Below are 16,819 nucleotides of genomic sequence, written 5' to 3'. Positions count from 1 at the left end.
GAGAGAAGAGGCCTAGGGGAAGGAAAAGAGGAAGAGTGGAAAGAGTGAGATGAAGAGGATGTGAGGAAATGGCAGGGAGAGTCTTGTAAAGTAGGTAGGTTGGCAAAGGTGAGCTGGAGGAGAAGGGCTGGGGAGGATAGCCCGGTGTCTGTCCTCTGATCTAGTCCCAGAGACTTCTGAGATTTTTGAGTAGAGGCATTGCAGGCCCAAGCAGAGAGACCTGTATTTACAAAGGACTTGTGAGGACATGATGTGTTATGCCATGGTCAGCCTTCAAGTAGCCTTAATGATTCAGTAAGCAATAGGACACAGAAGTATGTGACTGTGGTGTAGTGAGAATTTGATGAATAGTAATGGGCAGATTGTTGAGTGCTGATGTGGGCCCTCTTGCAGGCTAAAATCATATAACAGCAAGCTCATGATGTTTGATTCGTCTAATCTCGCAGATCTCTCTATCTGCATAGGATGCATTCAACACTGATTTTCTTTTGCTTCTGGTATATATTCCTTCCAATCTTGTTTGCTGGTTTGGTAACCACACAAAGTGAAAGCAACCTTGAATGAACTCTAAGTCGTCATTGTTTCCAGTCTTTAACGGCCCAGCCACTGTGGTCAGGTGACCAAATATGAGGCAAAATGGAGGAAAAGGACATCCTCTGTGGACACAGTGAGGCCTCAGCTCAATGCACATTGAAGTAATAGTAGCATCTCTTTGGCACTTCTAGAGTGTACAGCTTCACGAGCAGCAGGAGAACATGGGATGGATGTGGAGGGCACCATGGTAAGAAGCAGCTAGGCTATGATAAGATGCCACCCTCAAGTGGCTGTATGGCAACTCAAATTAATGCGATAAATGAAAGCGTCCAGAAAAGAGAGTTTGAGAGGACTCTGTACATTCACAGGGGACACACCCAAGTATGTGTATAAATAGCTTGATAAGGCTTGATGTGCAGGACAGGTAGGATACCCATATCTCTTTCATTATCCGTTATTTACTTACTGTTACTGTTGTGCTTCCACCCTTCCTGAAATAATTATCCCATGTATTTATGTAACATTTGCAGTTTAAAGTGCTTTCAGACGCTTTCACTCAATACTGAGAGCAACCGTGTGACATAGCAAGGTATTATAATTGTTACACAGATAAAGAAGTCTATGATCTAGAGAGCTGATAACATTTTCCCAAGGTAGCATCTCTAGAGAGCTGATGAACTAGGTATAGAACTGAAGCCTTCTACAGGAGTCAGAGTAATGGCTCCCCAAAGATGTCCATATCTTAATCCCTGAAACTTGTGAATAAATTAACTTGTATATCAAAAGAAACTTTGTGGATATGAAAACAATTAAGGATCTTGATATAGGAAGATTATTCTGGATTATCCAATCTAATCACATAAATTCTTAAACTCAAAAACCTTTCCCAGCTAAGGTCAGGAAGAGACGTGATATTGGAAGAAGGATCAGAGAAAAATTTGCTCTCTCTTTGCTGGCTTTGAAGATGGAGGATAGGGCAAGAATTCAAGGAATGCAGGTGGTCTTTAGAATCTAGAAAAGACAAGAAAATGGATTCTCCTTATATTCGTTTTCTATCTGCTTTGACAAATCACCACAAACTCAATACTTAAAGCAACACAACTTTATTATCTTACAATTTGGAAAACTAAGAGTCCAAAATGGGTCTTAAAGGCTCAAATCAAGGTGTCAGGAGTTCTGCATTCCTTCTGGAAGCTTTAGGAGAGGATCTGTTTCCTTGCCTTTTCAGGCTACTAAAGGCAGCAAAGGAGTGATCAAGATGGTGGATTAAGAGGACATGGAGTTCACCAGCCCCCATGAGCACATCAAAAACACATCTACATGTGGAACAGTTCTCACAGAAAACTAACGGGAAACAGGCAGACTCCTGTACAATCAATGTTGTAAGAAAGATGCTCATGTTATTGGGTAGGAAGGGAATAAAAGCAATCAGGTTGGGACCTGTGTCCCTGGGAGGGGACTCAGAGGAAAAGAGATTTCCCACCCTTGAGAGTGAGTCATATGAGCCACAGACTGGACATCCCAGTCCTGGGATCCAGTGCAGAGGAGACAAGGCCCCATGGCTGGTTTTGAGGACTACTGGACAGATAGAGGGGCTGTGGGAAGCCTGAACTCTGCTTGTGTGGAACAAGCACGCATTGGCTGGGCCTCTAGGCCGGGCAGAGAGTGGTCTGTCTGTTCTGGCAGCTGCTGGGTTTCCTGCAGCTGCCTCACTGTGTGCCCCAGCCCAATCTGAGTGAATGCTCTGGCCCTGCTCACTCCATGTCACAGCATAGCACTGTAACTAGAGTGGCTGTGACCATGGACAAGATCCTTCTGTGGAATGCAGAGGTGACTACGTCTCAGGATGGAGCCTGGGTGGGGTGGCAGCAGCCATTGTCGGCGCCTTCTCAAACAGCACCTTAGAAGCCACCCAGATCTCTGATGGCAGTTGCTCCACTGCATCTCACCTCCTAACACATGCTGAGAGCCCACACAGGCCTGCTGGCAGCCCTGCAGAGCAGTTCCTTGGCACGGTGGGGGCAGCGGAGGCTGGGGACAGTGATCAGCTGTGAGGGACAGAGGGGACTTGCACCGGAGGCTGTGTGAGACACAGGCACCTGTGCAGGCTGCACGTTGGACCTCCGTGTGCACGGGTCCCACTTGCTTTAGCACTCTCCTCCTCTGGAGCATGGGTCGCAGTGTGGGGAGAGGGGAGAACACACACTTAAAGGGAGTAGAACTAGCTTGGGCCAACCCAGGGGGCTTCTGCTTCAGACCCTAACCCCGACAGTGTGGTGACAGCCACTGAGAAGAGGGGAAGTCCTGCCTCACACCTGGTGGCGGACTAGCCCCTCCAACCCCAGCCCCACCTCCTACCAAGGTGATAGCTGCCAGCACACCTTGATAAAAGATGTGGTTTGCATCCACAACAAATCTAGCTCTCCCACAAAAGGCATTGGACACACACAGCCTGTATAGGGACATTCCCTCATAAAAACACTATTCAAGACCACAATAGATAACTGTTTCACCTAAACTCATAGAGGAAGAGAAAGTTAAACAAAATAAAAAGGCAGAGGAACTACTCTCAACTGAAAGAGCAAGAGAAAACCTCTGAAAAAAATAATGAAACCAGACAAAAAGTTAAAAACATCGGTGATAAAAATGTTAACTGAACTAAGAAAAAGAATTGATGTAAATAGTGAACATTTTAACAAGGAACTAGAAAGTATAAAAAAGACCCAATCAGAGATCAATAATTCAATAGCTGAAATAAAAGACACACTAGAAGGAACGAATAGCAGACTGAGTGATACACAAGAAGGCATATGCGATCTGGAAGACAGAATAGTGGAAATCATCTGATCAGAACAGCAAAAATAGATAAGCAACAAGGACAGATGTATAGCACAGGGAGTTATAGACAACATCTTGTAGTAATGTTTAAAGGAATATAATCTGTAAAATTTCTGAATCACTATACTGTATACCTGAAACTAATACATTGTAAATCAACTATACTTCAATAAAATAAATGATAGAAATAAAAATAAAATCTTCTAGAGGCCACTTACAATCCTTGGCTCATAGACCCCTTCGTCCATCCTTAAAGTGCTTCATCCCAACCTCTGCTTCGATCACAGTGGCCCCACCCAGATAATCCAGTACAATCTCCAGAAAGGAATTTGGTCCTGCTGATACCTTGATTTTAGCCCAATGAGACCCATGTCAGACTTCTACTCCATACAGCAGTATGATAATACATTTGCATTGTTTGAGCCACTAAGTGTGGTAATTTGTTACAGCAGTAGTAGAAAACTGATACAACTTCCACTTCTCACACCAGGGAGAGTGTGACAGCTTTGGTGCATTTTGAGGAGTATCACTTTGGTATCTACTAATGAGTTCAGGCTGGACCTCGAGCTTTCTGAATCCAACAGTTTTCCTCCTAGTAAAAATCTTAGTACCTGTGTTATCATTTTGAATTTATATCCCATTGGATACTCTCATGAATTTTTACTTATGTAGCATGTGTATCCTTAGTCCCATTTTACAGATGACTGAACTGAAGCACTGATGTTAGGAATTAGAAACACAGCACTCATTTCCCCAGCTTGTTACTTAATATTCCAAGTCACCTTATCCCCTGTTATAGAACCCTATAGGTACAGCTGAAGGAAACTAACATGGACAATGATTTTGATGGAGAAAATTACCTAAGAGAGTGAAGATGCAAAAAAAAAAAAAAAAAAGTAGAGGGACTACAATCGTAAAGTGCTATGTATGTCCTATGTTTACCAACTACATTTTATTTTCTTTTTGGTAGTTAATCCTGCTTGTTTCATGAATGGTATAAAATGTGAAGAGAAGATGAGGAAGAATTAGAGAAAATTATGATTTTAACGTGAACAAGACTCAAATAAAATGGTGGGATTTTATGTTTGGTATCAGATGCATTTACACAAGCATTGATTCACAAGTCAGTTGTGCCACAAATTTACAAGTCCCAAAATAGCTAGTCAGCCGTCTGGAAGCTTGTCGCCCTATCTCGCCACATCCCGGGAATGAAGATTCAGCAGTCACAATCTAACTGACAAAATTGTTGCTGCTGAGGGCAGAATACAATTCAGTTCCTACTCTCTCATAAGAAGATTGGTTCAGCAGAGTTAACAGGAAGGAAAAAACATACAATTGTCAGTAAGTGAAAGAGATAGGTCTCAAAGGTACCCAAGAAAGATCTGAGGGGGGAGGGGATAAATGAAATTTATTTCCCTTGTTGTCACTTTCTGGACCAACACAAAATGATTACTTGGAAGATTTCAGACACAAGAAACAAAATGGCCCTCAGTATGCACAAGCTAGTGAATTCATTGTAACTGATTGTCCAGAATTTACTACTCTTGAAAGCAGCTTGTCAAATTCCTTTTAGGAATATATAGCTCCTGTCGACAAGCTCCACCCTAGAGGATGGTCAGATTAAACAGAAAGACAAGTATATGAGCAAGTCCGACACTTACTACCAGCTTCACACAACTCCTCGTAACAAGACCAACTGCAGGTGCTCTTACAGAAAGTCTGTGTGCTCCTGAATCTATCAGGATATCATTACCCACATTGGGTGTCCCACTGTATAGATGGGAAAGCTGAAGTTAGACAGTTACACCCACGTGACTAGTTAGTGACAGAGCTGGGACTTGAACCCAGGTCTTCTGGTCTCCCAGTCCACTGCTCTGCTTGCTGTTCTACAGGGAAACTATTAATAGAGCTTGACCAGGTGGTGACTTTAACTGAGAGAAAGAAGTTTAATGACATGACATACAAGTAGAGTTTTGAGTGTGTATACACGAGTAAAATGCTATGCTTCTCATCCTTGTACTGAGTAGGAAAATTTTGTCCTTAATTTTAAAAAAGTTGCTTCTGGGTGGGTTGCTGTGTTCAGTGGTTCACATATTTCACATCATTATTCTGTTCACTGGAAAGAAAATTAACACATTTAAACAAAAAACATTTCCCAGTAAATTAATTTCCTGAGCAAGAAAGTTTTTAAAGAGATTCTATTTATCATTTGAAATTAGGATGAATATCAGTACTGGTTATTTTTTAAATTTTAAACAATTTTATTTGGAAGTAATGTCAAACTTACAGGCAAGTCGCAAGGACAATACAGAAGACTTCTGACTGCCCCTTACCCAGCTTTACCTGTCACGAATATTTAATATTTTGCCACATTTGTTTTATTGGTCTCTCTCTGTCTCTTTGTCTGTCCCTCTGTCTGTCTCTTTGTCTCTCTCTCTCTCTCTATATATATATATTTATATAAACATTTAAAATAAACTATTTGAGAATATGCTCATAAGCTTTTAACTGTTCTTTGTATCGTTCCTAAAAAGAAGAAATTATCTTACATGAGTACAGTGCAGTTATCAAATTCAGAAAACACGGCATGATTGGCTAGAGGTCAGGGATTTCCTTATAATGCTGGCAGGTTCTATTCTAGGGTAAGCTAGCCAAAGCTGATTTGGTGGATTGTGTTTGGTGTTAGGTTTCCTTGACAGGCGTTTCCTGTAAATGAAGGCTGACCTAGGTTTAGATTTGTGATCTGGGCTGGGCCACTGGCGTGATTTCCATTTTGTAGATCTAGATATATGAATTAACTTTATTGCTATGGACTCCTTCGTACCTATTTTATTCAATGGATTATTATTCATTACCTTTTAAGTTTATTTTGATGCTCAAATTGTGCCAGATTTACTAGGGCGGTGGGGGGGGGGTCCCTTTCAACCTGTTTATTTCAAAATCCCACATCCCCTATTATTTTTTGTCTAGTACTTTCTTACTTTCTACTAAGGCAAGATACTTCAGGCTCATCTTATACCTTCCCTCTCCTAGAAATAGCATCAGTCAAGAGTGCTCTAGAACAGCCAAAGTTGGCGTCAGACATTTCTCCAAGGAGTCGTAGTTCCTTTTAATGGGGAATGATACTTAGATATCAAGATCTAGATACTATGGACGCTCATTGCTAATGTGGTATCATGGCAAAGGTATCACACCGATAATGCCAATCTTAATCTCATCTTTCCTCATCCCTTATTTGTATTTTCCTTCTTCCACAATGAGAACCCTGACTCCCTACAACATCCACACATTTACTCACTTGCTTAGTCCTATAGTGCATATAAATTATTTCAGAATTTTTATTACAAGAAACAAACATACTAAGAAGAGTTCTAGGCAGATTTTGATTCTACATTTCAGGTATGAGTATTCTCACAAGAACTCTGAAAATGGTTGAAAGAAAATAATGGGATCTAAAGAAATACTTAGGTTAAGACAATATCAAGCCTCTCCTCTCTCCTTTATTAAAGAGGCAGCCTATCAGGAAAGTACTCATCAGTGTACCACTTTGTGGCATTTGGAACTAGTCCTTTTGTTAATAAAACTTTCATTGTACAGTTAAAAAATCTGTTAAGAGAGTATCAGATTAAGCATTCTTATCACAATATAATAAAAATTTTAAAAACCCTTATATGACAAAGAAACTTTAAGAAATATTGTACCTCTTAATCACCATTTGGATGTCCATGAACTGAACATACATAGATTTGATTAGGAAGAGCCAGAAAAAATTGCTTCTTGAAAATGAAAAAAGACAAAAAAAAAAAAAACTATTCCAAATTCAAATATTCAAAGGAGGCCAAGCGTGCTCTAAAACAGCCGAATATCACTCCCTCAAAGAAACAACTTTATTAAAAGCTCTAGGCTTTCCTTTTTAAATGCAAAATATTGCAATAAATGAATGCAAAGTAAAACAACAAAACAAAACAAACAAACGAACAAAAACCAATGGGCTCCATTACCAGAAGAATGCTCCAGTTTTGCATGAAAATTCAGAGGGGTTTCAGAATCCCTGAAGCTACTATACAGACCTATAGGATGCTTCAGATTATATTCCTTTGGACTACAGGTTGTGTAGAATGTAAAACTTAACAAGTTTCATGATCTACTTTCTGGGTCAGGATTCTTGTCTGTTCTTAGCATCATGTTTTTATGATGAAAAGACTTTGGAGTGTATTTATCCAACTCCTCTTCTTACAGGTGTATAAACTAAAGTCTGCAGAGGGGAAATGATTTGTCCAGGAGCAGAAATGCTATGGGGGAAAGAGCTTGGAGGGTTCTTGTAGAAGAGAATTCAAGCACAGGGTGGATGGTTGGACTGAATTATATTATGTTCTGTTTCTACCCTGGGATTCTATGAGTCTGTTTTCTAATTGCCTGCACAGTGATCCTTCTACTGTTCCCTTAGTGGTCATTATGTTAGGGGAATAGGAAGGGGACCAAGGGGAGTAGCTCTACCTTTTGCTACTTTATATATTGATCTTTCAGGAAGGATTTTTCTGTAAGAAAAGGGTTCGGGAACCATAACATGATTCTGTTGTAATACTATCCAGGACTACATTACAGTCAGAAGTGTTTGCCATGTGCCAGTACATCTTTCAAAACGTTGCAGTATCTTTGCAGCTAGGAAACTTGATGAGGGCCAGAACTTGGCTGAGAATGCTTGGCAACTTTTGGCAACCTTGTCACTGTTGGACTTGTATGCTTTTCTCTATGGCCAACCAATTCTGGTCAGACATCCCACTAATGTTTCTAATCATTTCTGAAATTCTTCTGAGCAGCACAGCCTGTTATCACCTCCTACAATGGTGTGTAGAGATGTGACATTAATTATTCTTAGGAGAACTTTTTACAAGCACTTCTTCAACAAGATGGAGTGCAGGTAGGGGTCTACTTTAGGGTATGATGCCAACTCTCAGACTACATGATAGCTGTTTTTCAACAATTCAACTAGCATTAATTACTCCTGTGAGTCTTTATTCAAAATAGTCTTTCCATTATTACAAAGCAGAATGACAGTAAGTGTGCACAGTTACCAGTTCAAATAATAGCTGCTAAGATGTCTTCTGCATGTATTACCCTCTCTCTGCCTTCCAAGTGAATAAATATTCAAGATGATGACTTGTGATACTGAAGACATATTAGTTTATAGAATGTAACATACAAAGGTGATCATTAGTTTAAGGACCACCCCCCACAATGCTATCATGGCAAAAGGATCCCTGTGGTCTCTACTAATTACCTTACTTCCTTCCATAAATATTTACTTCATGTCTACACGTGTCAGACAGTATGTTTGACAGTTGGGGAAGCAATGGTGAATAAGACCTACAGACATTCTCATATTTTGGTGTTTAGAGTATATTGGGGGTATACATATATGAACAGGTAAAATACAAATGTGCTAAGGTAGAGAGAGAATTAAGAAGTAGGGAGGGGCCTGATCCAGTTATAGAAATCTTGGAGGTGACATTTGAGTGGAGATCTGAAGGATGAAGAGTTAAATAGGTGAGGAAAGACTTGAAGAGAATGTTTTCTGAAACAGGAAGAACCAAAGAAGACACCCAGAGGAGAGAAAAACAGCATGAGAAAAAGAGCATATAATGGGACTACAGTAGTACAATTTACAGTGTAAGTCTGGGAGAGGTAAGAAATGTGGCTAGATTGTAAATCAGTTCCCCAGAGGGCAGCAACCTTGTCTATTTTGTTCAAAATAGCATGGCCATTACCTACCACCATTCCTGTTATGTAGTAAAAATTCAAAAAATATTTGTTGAATAATAATAATAATAATAACATCAAAGATAGCATTTATTTAATTATGAGACAGAACACATTCTAAGATGCTTTATTCATGTCCATTTTTACTAAATCCTCACAACAACACTATGAGGTATTTTAAATTATTATTATTATTATTATTATTATTATTATTATTATTATTATTATTATCACTTTACAGATAAGGAAACAGAAGCTCAGTGAGGTTAACCCAAGTTTACCTGGCTAGTGATCTAAGTTTTAAACCCAGACTATCTCAGAATCCCCTGATTCTAAGTATCTAGATTCAGTCTTAAAGAGTTTTGAATTTCCCCTGATGCAATGGGAAACCACTGAAAGGTTTAATGCTTTGAAATTTATCAAGATGACTCTGGCAGCAGTGTGAAGAATGGATCTAAGTGGGAGAAGACTAGCAATAAAGAGACAAGTTATGAAGGTATTGTGATAATCCATGCAACTGATGATGGTGGCTTAGACAATGGTGTTGGCAGTGAAGATGGAGAGAAGTAGATTCCAGAGGGAGAAGGGCGGGCAGGAGGGAGAGGGAGAGAGAGAGAGAGAGATGGAGAGAGAGAGAATTGATAGAGCTTGGTGATTGATTGAATGGAGGTGTCAATGAGGGAGACAAAGAAATCAAGGGAGACGTTCAGGTTTCTGATCATTGCAAAACTGTGATTGGGTATTTGGAGGTGCAACTCACTGAGACAGAGAACAGGAGGAGGAAGTGATAAGTGAAAAGATGGCAATTAATTTTTGGCATAATGAGCGTGAGTTCATTGAGATCTTTGGTGGGGTTTTCAAGTGGACATACCCAACTGACATTTCATCAGACTTGCCTCATGCTTAGAGATGAGAACAAGGATAGAGACAGAGATGTGAGAGATACCAACATATATCTGGCATTTGCAGCTAACAGGGGCAATTGTAACTAAGTTACAAAAAAAAACTAAGTTACACCGACAAAAGCAGAAAATCTAAGACGGAGCCCAAATGAACACCAATATCTAACTGACACATAAAAGAAAAAGAGCCTGTAAAGAAAATTGGGAAGGTATAGACAGAAAAGTAGGAGGAAACCCAGAAGATGAGCATAAGGAGGGCTGAGGGAAAAGAATTTCTCAAGAAGAAAGAAATGGTCAACAGGGTCAAATACTGCTGAGACACGGGAACCAAAAATCTTCCACTATGTTTCACAACGTGGAGGTCTTTGATGATCTTGGAAACATCAGTTCCACTATGAAGGGCTGTATGGGGTTTAGGAGGAGGTAAAAGTCAGATTTTAGTATGTTACAGGGTAAGTTACAGGTAAGGAAATGAAAAGTCACAGAAGCAAATGCTAGTTGTTACCATGGAAACAAGATCCAGCAGCACTGGGGGATTTGGGGTGAAAAGAGAAATCGGAAGTCCTAGGATGACTGTTAATTAGTTTCATAGAATGGACTTGGGGCAGATGGCACAAAGATGTAGCAAGAGGTAGCATAAAGATGGGGGGAAGAAGGCCAAGAAATCACAGGGAATCTCAACATACATGGGATTCATTGATTAAACTGGATTTAAACCAAAAATCAATCAGTGAATACTCAATCTTGCTGTTCTAATTTAACTTGAGCTTAACTGCTTGGCTATCTCAGAAGCAAGGATTAGATTGAAGCTGGTGTTGCTGTAGGGCCAATGGTGGCTCTATCTAGTTCTTGTTCTCCTGAAACCAAAGGAGAAAATCCACACCGTCAACACCTGTGTCCTGGTTACAGAATTTTATATCATTCTTTGGCTATGGAGCAGTAAGTCACCCCCTGGACAGGAGTTGTCCCTTGTGTTATTAGATTCTTTAGGGCTTTCAGGACTTTTGGGTTTCTTTGCTTATGTGAAACCTGAGATTATCTCTTTTGCAGAGTTCCTGTGCAGTTCCTCCTGCCCAAGATTGAGAGTGTTGATTTCCTGAACCATAGCTAGTGGGAGGCAGCACAATGGCCAATGGCTATAAAAACTGGCTTTGGAGTTAGTCCCAAATATAAGTCTCAGCTATACCACTTGGAGAAGCACAAAAAAATAGACTGATTCTTAATGGCAAAGATTGATAAATTGAATTTCATTAAAATGAATTTTATATAATTATGAGTATGGTTGCATTTAGGTCTACCATTTTATTATTTTCTGTTGGGTCCTGTCTATTGTTGATTCCTCCATTCCCTCTTTCCTGCTTTCTTTTGGATTATTTGAATATTTTCAAACTCCATTTGATTTAACTTTGGGTTTTTTTTTTTTTTTTAGCTGTAGCTCCTTATATTATTTTAAATGGTTATCCCAGAGATTACAATATACATCCTTAACTTCTCAGTCTACTTAGAGTTAATATTGTTACACTTCATGAAAAGTGTAGAACCTTGAAACCACATAGGTCTGTTAACCTCCCCTCTACCATCCTTTGCGTTATAGTTGTTTTAAGTATTACATTTACATACATTATAAACCCCAAAAGCTAATGCTGTAATTTTTGTTTTCATCACATGCATTTTAGATAAATTAAGAGGAAAATATGGTCTTTTACATTTACCCAGGTATATACCAGCCTTGAGGCACATATAATGGCTGGTAGTGAAGAAGGAGCTGGCAAAGAAGACTGAGGAAAAACATCCAGAGTTGTAGGAGTAAAAACCAAGAGAGCATGATCTAAGGGGAGCCAGGGAAGAAGAATGTTTCAAGAAAAAGGAAGAGTGGTCAACAGTGTCAAAATATATTTTAAGTTCAAATAAGAGGAATGAGAACTGTGCTAGATACAAGGTGATCTGGTAGAGTGAGATGGGTGTGAGTCAAATTAGAGTGAGCTGAGTGAGCGGCGAGGGAAAGGAAATAGAAACAGGGAAGATAGACAATTCTTTTGAGAAACGGTAGCGAAGACAAGAAGAGAGATGGGTTAATAGCTGGAGGGGGATGTGAGCTCAAGTGAAGGTTTTAGTTGTTCTAATTGGACAGGCTGAGAAGGTCAGTAGAAAGGATTCAGTGGAAAGGATGAATAAATATATAGAATAGAAAATGTGTCATTGATGGTATAAGATTCTTGTGAAGACATGAAGCACAGGAGAAGGGTTAGCTCTGAAAGACAACAGGGTGCACATAGAGGGAGGGAGGTGTATTTGACATTGGGAAGATGTGGGAGTTGACATATAGCTTTTTTCTCCCTGAAAAATAGGAGGTGATATCATTCTCTGTGAGTAACGAGAGAGGAGGGTGTGTTGGTGGTTGAAAGAGAATGGGGAAGTTGTGGAGAATGAGTTGACCAGAGAGGTGTAAAAGAGATGTAATAACCTCTCAGATTCCGTTAAAGATGTTTTACTATTTAAGTTATTAGGAGACATTGTGTCTTGGCTTTAGTTTAGTTTTGTTTTTTAACAGAGGTGCTAGGAATTGAACCCAGGACCTTGTGCATGCTAAGCATGCGCTCTACCACTGAGCTATACCCACCCCTTCTTTTGGCTTTAGTTTTAGGAGCAGCTGGGTGATTAATTACCTTACAGAATAAATAATAACAATCAAGTGGCATGCCTACTTGCAGTGGCACTATAGCATAATAGACTTTACGGGCCAGGAGCCAGATTTCTTGAATTTGCGTCCTAGGGCTACCACTTACTACTTGTCTGACCTAGGAAAAATTACTTAAACTCTGCATACCTCAATTTTCTTATCTATAAAATAAAGGTAATAATTCTAGTCCCTCTCTGATAGGGTTGCTGTGAGAATTAAAGTCAGTTAATATGTGTAAAGTACTTAGCATTGTGCATAGTAAGCACTCAATAGCTCAATAATTGTTTTTTGATGATCAGCCCATTCTCATTCTTTTGTCCCTCTATGAAGAACCTCAAATTACAGTCAAAGGATTGCTTCATGGCTTGAAATCAGGACTGGAGAATTAGCTGGCTGATTAGGCTCCCTGATGTTCCCAAGCTATGATAACCTGATGTGTCCATCTCTACTATACCTGCTGCTCCTAACTGTTACTCATATTTGTGGGTCAGAGCCCTTAGGACACACTTTGTAGAATACTGCATGTAAATGAGTGCTTAATCATTGACTGATGTGATGAATTTGGATAGAGACAAGTTGACATATATCTGAGGGCAGATGGAAGGCAGAATGTCTACATAATTTCATCTAGTGATAGCCAAAGTCATGAAATTGAATCATCAAAATTAAATCAGAGAATTAGAGAATCTTGTATTTGGAAGGGCCCTTTAAGGCCATCTGGTCCAAACTTCCACTCAGCATTGCCATCCTCCCTACAGCATCCGTAAGAGGGAAAGAATATCAGGCCAGTTGGGAAAGAGATTATGGCAGATGATGTAAAGCCAAATGGCATTTCCAACAAAATATGGATACCTAGGCTCTGGGTGGTTTGGTTTTAAACCAGCTCCACAGAAGACACAGCACCAGGAAGAGTCCAAGTCCTATTGTAAAACTGTTTGTTTTCAGATATAGAATGCAAAGGCAGAAGTCTCTCTTGTCATTCTGTTGCTAACTTTTGGTTGCTAGCTCACAGTGACACCCTACTTTGAATCATTTTACTCATCCGTGAAAAGGAAATATTATGTTTCAATCTTCCATGGATATTTAAAAAAAATGATCCTAATAAAAAGACAGACACCCTGAGATGGAAGGTGCTATGTAAATGTAAGTTGACTGAAAGTCCTTTTATATCTATAGCCAAAGTAGTTTTGGGCTAAGAAGCCAGGCTGCCAACTTGGGCAACCTAAACACAGGGTGAGCATTGAGCTTGTATTAGGGTACAAAGTAATTGTGACATGTTGGTTGACGGAGTTAGGGCTAGTCCTACATAGAAGTATGTGATATCAGATGTATTGGAAAGACCTAGAACCCCTCTCTCCCTCCTTCCCCATGATTTCTTTCATCTTCTGGCAGATGCCTGAAGTCTGCCATTCGAGTTTTAGCTTTTTGGCTTATGGTATTGATATCTGTTAAAATCTTAATGACCCTATGAAAGGTAACTCACTGAATTTGTATAGTCATTTACCCCTTAGTGAGAATGAAGCATGTTGTAAAAGTTGGAATAGAAGAAAAGAGGAAGAGGACACTAAATGCCTGGGGATGAGGGAAGATTGAGGAAATAGAAATAAAATTTTACATAGTTCACAATTTATCTTATGGGTAACTGTGCTCCAGGGATAAAGTAGAGCAACATGGTTCCACCTAAACTTCCATTCCCTTATCTCCACCTCGTTCCCATCCCCACCTCCAGCTATTGCCAAGTTAAGAGGTGACTTAGCTCTGTTTTTAGATTTTTTTTTCACTTTGAAAACTATTTTTAATAATTCTACCTTTCCAAATATACTTTTTTCCTTAAGGAGAAAACATTAAGTCCTGGACTGTAGTTAAGCTAGTGCTCAGTCTAAAGGAACTGTTCAGTTTCATTAATCTTTAGCTACCCTGATTTATTCTAAAGATGTGAAAGATCCCAATGCATGGATTAGGATGCATTCAACACTACAAAGTCCTAGAAATTCATAGCAATTACAGGAGAATTCTCGAGAATGGGAGACATGATTAAGTTTATATTTTGACTTTTACTTTGAAAGTTAGGTTCCTTACCTCCATGAAAAGATGATGTGGGCTAAAGTCAAATCAACACCAAGACAGTATGGAAAGGGCAACAACTGGGCCTGATTCATGTGATTGGGGCCAATCTAGCATCATCTTTCTGTGGAGCTTTCATAGATTCCATACTAATGACACTGAACAAGAAACAAAGGGAAAAATAGGCCACAGAATGATTTAATCCAAACTACTCTGACAGTGAGAATTACTTCTTCATGGCTCACTTCCTTAAATTTGCAAAAGATCCTAGTAATCCAGATCCCAAACATCTTAGCACTGAGATAGATTCATTGGAAACATTTTATTTTCACAGTTTTAAACTTTTTTTCTGACATGATTTCAGACTTACAGAGAAGTTGCAAAAATAGTACAGTTCCCATATTCCCTTCACCCAGATGCCCAGATTTCCTACATGTTTACATTTTACCACTTTCATAGTCTCTGTTTTTATAAATATATATATATATATATATATATATATATATATATATATATGATTTTCACACATGTGTATCAATATATCAATTTAGTTTTTCTGAATGGTTTAAGAATAAGTTGTAGATATGATGTTCCTTTACCCCCTAAATACTTCAATGTATATTTCTTAAAAATAAGGACAATCTCTTACATATCCATAGTATAACCATCAAAATCAGGAAACAAACATTGATACAATACTATTACCTAAACCTTATTCAAATTTTGTCCCATTACTGTCTTTCATAACAACAGAAAAAGAAACTTCTCTTAGAATCTGATCTAGAATCACTCATTGCATTTACTTATTATGTCTCTTAAGTGTCTTTTTTAACCTAGAACAGTTCTCAACCTTTCTTCATCTTTAATGACTGTGACATTTCTGAAGATAACAGACCATTTATTTTGTAAAATATTCCTCAATTTGTGTTTACCTGTTATTTCTTCTTGATTAGACTCAGACATCAGGTTACGACTTTCTTTTTTTGTTTCCTCAAAAATACCACAGAAGGGATGATATGCTCTTTTCAGCACACCATATTAGCCCTTCCTCATCTATTTGTTTGAATTCTACTGCAAGGGAAAGCTTTCTCTTATTCTCCATTTATTTATTCAAACATTTTTTATGCTACTTTTGACTCATATATTCTCATTTTATTCTATGGGTTAATCCATTGTTATCACTTATTTTGATGCACATATTGTCCCAGATCTGGCCAATGGAGCCCCTCAGGCTGAATCCTGGGTCCTCTTGACATGACTTCCTCATTCTTCGAGCACTTTTTTACTTTCTTGCCCCCAAAGTTGTTTCAAGGTTCATTTTTTTCCCTCTCTTCCCCAGCTCTGGAATCAGTTCCAAGAGACTCTGGTTCCTTTTGGTAGAAAATGATACTGAGAAACTGAGAGTGAATACTAGTTTTGCTCATTATTATGAGGTATAATTGTTTTTAAGCCCTTTTGCAGAAAAAGCTAAGAAATAATGTGTGTAGGTATGCATGCATGTATGTGTGTATGTGTGTATGTGTGTGTTTTTCTATCTATGTATCTGTCATCTGTCACATCTATCTAATCAATGCTACCAATCTATTAAAAACCATGAGTGTATAATGATATCTGTACTTACAATCAATACCACAGATTTAATTTTTTACAGAACTGGAAGAAATGATCCTAAGATTTATATGGAATCACAAAAGACCCAGAGTTGCCAAAGCAGTATTGAAGAAAAAAAATGAAGCTGGAGGAATAACCCTCCTAGACTTCAGACAATACTACAGAGCTACAGTAATCAAAAAAGCATGGTATTGGCATAAAAACAGGCATATGGATCAATGGAACAGAATAGAGAGCCCAGAAATAAATCCACAGACCACTATGGTCAATTAATCTTCGACAAAGGAGGCAAGAATATACAGTGGAGAAAAGACAGTCTCTTCAGTAAGTGGTGTTGGGAAAACTGGATAGCAGCATGTAAATCAATGAAGTTAGTACACTCCCTCACTCCATACACAAAAATAAACTCAAAATGGCTTAAAGTCTTAAA

Source organism: Camelus dromedarius, chromosome X, assembly GCF_036321535.1.
Source record: "Camelus dromedarius isolate mCamDro1 chromosome X, mCamDro1.pat, whole genome shotgun sequence".
Classification (NCBI taxonomy): domain Eukaryota; kingdom Metazoa; phylum Chordata; class Mammalia; order Artiodactyla; family Camelidae; genus Camelus; species Camelus dromedarius.
The sequence above is the reverse complement of the archived record's forward strand: the minus strand, read 5'-3'. Positions refer to the sequence as shown.